This window comes from Corvus brachyrhynchos, unplaced genomic scaffold (genome assembly GCF_000691975.1).
Source record: "Corvus brachyrhynchos isolate BGI_N302 unplaced genomic scaffold, ASM69197v1 scaffold398, whole genome shotgun sequence".
Taxonomy (NCBI): Eukaryota; Metazoa; Chordata; class Aves; order Passeriformes; family Corvidae; genus Corvus; species Corvus brachyrhynchos.
Genome location: NW_008239780.1, coordinates 3163061 through 3167411, shown reverse-complemented (window position 1 = coordinate 3167411; position 4351 = coordinate 3163061). Strand labels below are relative to the sequence as shown.

Below are 4351 nucleotides of genomic sequence, written 5' to 3'. Positions count from 1 at the left end.
TTTCCCTAGATTTATTGTGGTACATAGCAGAAATCTGTCAATACTGCTTTCCTTCCTTAAAATGTGTACTCTTCAGTCAGGAATTCCTGGTCCAAACTGCATCCTATTTGTGATCTAATACTTTAAGGCCCTGCTTCAGGTGGGGCTTTTCAGTTTTGTCATAAACTGGACAGTAAGAGAACTACATTCTCTTTTGGCTTCGGGTAGTGTGCAGCCCTACCACTCTCAGTGGAACTGCCTGTGAGTGCTGATTTGACCCAAGATCAGTAAATAACTAAGTGCCCACTTGGAGGAAAGAATCAGGGAAAAGAGAAAACCAGAAAATGTGTGCTCTCATTGCTCTGATGTCTTGAAGCCTAAGCAGGCAGAGTGTTACTGTCAGGCATTACTGCTGGAAAGCAAAGTAGCTCTAACCTCTGCGCACATCTGAGCAGGTAATGAAGCTGATGGTTTTGCAAAATACAAATGCTATGTCTGCAAGCAGCTATGTGTTTCTGTTTCACACATGGAATAGGGCTTAAACCAATGATTTCATCATGTCATGCAAGTATATGTTCAGTGCTCACAAGCTGCGGCTCATTTTTCTACACAATGACTCAAAGTGAGAAGTCATATTTGGGTACATCAGGGGAACAAAACTGATTGCAGGTTTTTTGTTCAGAGAACCTATCAGACTTTGTCTCTACATTCCCCCTGCTGCTTCCCCCAAAGGCCCAGTATTATGGAGATACAACAAAGGGTTTTTTATTTTTCATGTAAAAATATAGAATTTTTTTTATTCTTTGACAACTGTTATAAACAGATTTGCAGATAATTTTTGAATCTGGTTTCCTGTATAAAACCAAGGGAAGAACAGAACTAGTTTGAACAAAAAGCACCAAAAATCAATTCATACGTTTGGTAGCAGCCCCTTTTCTTAAAATGCTGCCCTTTACTCACAACCATCCCTCAGTTCCCCCCACTGGAAATTCCTCCTTGGAATGCACTTACTTGGAGATATCAGTAAGCCTTTGTGTCACCAAATGTGTATGACTGACTGCTATGTTGGTTTTGTTTTCTTTTAAAACACAAGAGTCAGTTTAAAAAGGTCTGGAGTGCACAAAAGTGTGTTACTCCCGACGGGCAGAGTTCATGTGGAGGTCCAATGTGCAAAAAGGGGAACACTAAAACTTTACCAGCCTGAGACGAAATTCAGGTAACTTTTCTGGGAGACTGCTTGCTCCAAAATAGCCCACTTTGTGTACAAATTTTGTTTTCTGTTGTTTTGATTCTAACTGTACAGTCTGTGAAGAAAAACAGGATTGTATTTAGGAAATAGTTGATTTCATCAGTCACTGCTTCTAATATAAATAAACAACCCACAAGGCTCCAGATATTGATTTATTACTTAGATTAGAAGTGCTAAGATTATGCAATCCCTTTCCTGATATCAGGAACAAGGTGAGAAGCTCTTTACTCTTTTCAAGCTTGCACTGAATTGTGGGTGAAAAACAGAAACCTTCTAGGCCTTGGCTTCAGCCTCTCCTCAAGATTCCTTTCTCTTCTTTTGACCTCTGTGATAAGGCTGAAAATCAGCGTCAGTACAGAATGACTTCACTGTCTGGGAAGTGCTGTTACACTCATCACATCCCACAGAGATCTTCGGTGGGTGTTTCTTACTGGAATGATACAAAGGAGTTGCAACACGAGAGACAACGAGAATCCTTTCAGTCAGATTTGGTTTTGAGGATACTGTGACATTTTGTTATACAAGGATCATTTTAATTTTTGTTTGAAGACTCCTCTCAAAGTTTGCAAAGACATTTTACACATCTTGTAGTGAATGTCGGCTTCCTGACCATAGACTTCCTTGTCTTAACTTCCTGTTTTAAAGCCTTTGGAAGTATCATACATCCTCAGGGAATTACTAGTTAACCATAGCTTTATTTATAAAGAGCAAGTAAATCTGTTTCTGCTTTGCTTTCAAAACAGAATGTTTGGAGTCTTTCAAAGAACTGGTTTAAATGAAAATGTATCTTATGACAAACAAAAGAGCATATTCTACATCAGTAAATCCTATGAAAATCAGGCAGGCATTTGCATACCTGTAGCTGCAGGAAAGGTTTCCCATGGTCCTCTTTCTAAATCCTCCACAAACAAAACAAGTCATATTTGACTCTTCACCTGGACACCCTGTCTGTAGTAAGTATAATTTTTGGACTCATTATTCTAATGATAACCTGGCAGGTTATATTTTTTCCTTAATCATAATTAATCAAAATTTGTTTCCAACTTTGCTGAAATTATTAGTTTGACCTAGATGTTCATCCTTCTGAAACAGATAAAGTATTTTGTGGAGCATCCCCAACAACACCACTGAGGCCTGGATGTCAGTCAGTGGTGCCTGGCCTGGGGACAGGAGCAGACAAGAAAAAGTGCAGGCATTGGGGTTCCCCACAGAGCTTCTTCCTGTGGCACACAGGGCCAGCTTGTCCAGGGCTAAGAAGAGGTTGATGAGGCAGTCCCATGGCTTGGTGAGATCTCCAGCAGGTAGGGCATAAAGGAGGAGGCAAGGGAGAGTTACACTCAGCAGAAGTGCACAACCTGAAGCACCTGAAATCCATGTGGGAGCAAGGACATTCAGTCTGCAGCAGAGAGATGGAAGCTCCGACTTGTTAGAGGTACTGTGAAACTGCACCTGGAAAATGTGAGACTTGTCAGCCTAGAAGAGAGATGAATACAGTAGTAATGCAAGGAATCTGTGTTGCAAATCTGTGTTGCAAAACAAGGTGTGGCATAGAGAGAGAAGAGAGAATGGTTAACGAATGCAAAAGTCAGGGAACATCATATGGAAATACCAGGCAGAATGCACGGAACATACAGAAGTGATTTCCACCCAGCAAGAAGTTAAGACTGTGTAATGACATCAAGCTGTAGATGCTGGAAGCTTATAGGACTAAGAAAGAGAATGGATTTCTTTTCCATTGTTTATCAAGAGCAGAAATAGGCTACTTCTAGCTAAAGGTCTCTAAGCTGCAGAAGTCCTCATTGGGAACAGCATTATCCACTGTGGCCATTCCAGTGCTTCAGCTGGCTTAGGCACAAGACATGCTTCCTTACCCACATACTCACTTAATTCAAAATCTAAGACTATAAGAAGTACAAAATAGCTGGAATAAATTACAAGTAGGTTTTCTTGCCCATTTGTTGTTTATGACAAAGATTTAGAAAATAGGCTGTGTCAGTGTTCTAGTTGGAAAAAAAAAAAAATTGTGGCAAGTTGGTTTGCCCAACCTTTTCTAAGTATTTAGGGAGTTTAGATCAAAAAGGTAATCAGCATGAAACAGACATGGCTTGGGGCATCTTATGCAATCCAGGTTCTCTCATTAGTGATGACGTAACACTAAGAAAAACAATGGGGTTTGAAACAAATTAAAACAAAGTGAGAGTATAACAGACTGCCCCAAGTGTCATAAAGTCCAAACAGCAAAACCCACACAGTGATTCAGCTCAGCCTCTATCCAAGGAAGTGATGTGCTTTTTGCTTCTCTGAGAATTATTAAATATTACATCCACATTGCATATGCAGTTGTTGCCAGAACATTTTCGCCTCCTGCAAGGTGTTGTCTTTTATGGAAGCAAACTTGTTACCAAATATAGCAATGACTAAGTAATGTATGCCAATTTCGTTTTTTACACTCGGTCCCACTCCATATGGGGCGGGGGAGGATCCTCCTGGACTTCTGCTCGGCATAGATGGAGCATAGCATGTTTCCTCTTCCCTTACACTTCTTATTAAGAAGTGGTGTTGTCAGAAGCACGTTATTTTCTTCTTTGCTGAAGAAGCCTTAGACTCGAAAACAGCTAAAACCATCTGGCAAACTCTTACATGAATCATGGGGATATTTGTAGCCTCTGGCTTTTTGAACCGCACTGTGAGTAATCCAGTTGCTCTCGTCAGCACTGCTGCTGAAACCCGTTTCTTATGTTCTGAGTAAAGACCAAAGGGGCCTCCGACTGGGCCTGGTGGTCTCCAGACTGTCAGGAGGCAAAACTGGGTTACAAACCTCTGTTCCAGCCTGAAAGATCCGGGCTGGCGGCCTTGCTGCTTCCAGCTGGAGCCTGCCCGGGAGGCTGTGCCCAGGGGTCGGGGCTGGGGTTCCTGGAGTAGCTTTTGCCGTGCGCCCGTAGGTCCGCCTGCCCCGCGGCCTGTTCCGTGAGCCTCGAAACCGTAACAAGCCCCCAGCGGGGCCGCGCTAACAGAGCTCTGCCCGCAGGCCAGGGTCCCGTGTCACTCCCTCATGAGCCTGCGAACGCCGGGGTCACCTCGGGACGCGCCGGCAGCCCTGACCCGGAGCCGGGCCCGGGGCCG

The 4351-nt window shown here is 43.0% G+C and overlaps 1 long non-coding RNA gene across 2 annotated transcripts in view; it reads right to left on the bottom strand.

Moving 5' to 3' along the window:
- LOC108448844 overlaps window positions 1-4345 on the bottom strand; it is a 13413-nt gene extending 9068 nt beyond the window's left edge. Inside the window, exons 1-2 of one of the 2 annotated variants that reach the window (XR_001864880.1) lie at window positions 4047-4345; window positions 1-2701 (exon numbers count right to left, since the gene is read on the bottom strand). The exon at window positions 1-2701 is cut by the window's left edge and continues 1323 nt beyond it. This is a non-coding gene — a long non-coding RNA (uncharacterized LOC108448844). The remainder of the gene's footprint in view (window positions 2702-4046) is intronic. The other variant, XR_001864879.1, reaches the window with a different exon arrangement.
- Window positions 4346-4351: the final 6 nt, after the last annotated feature.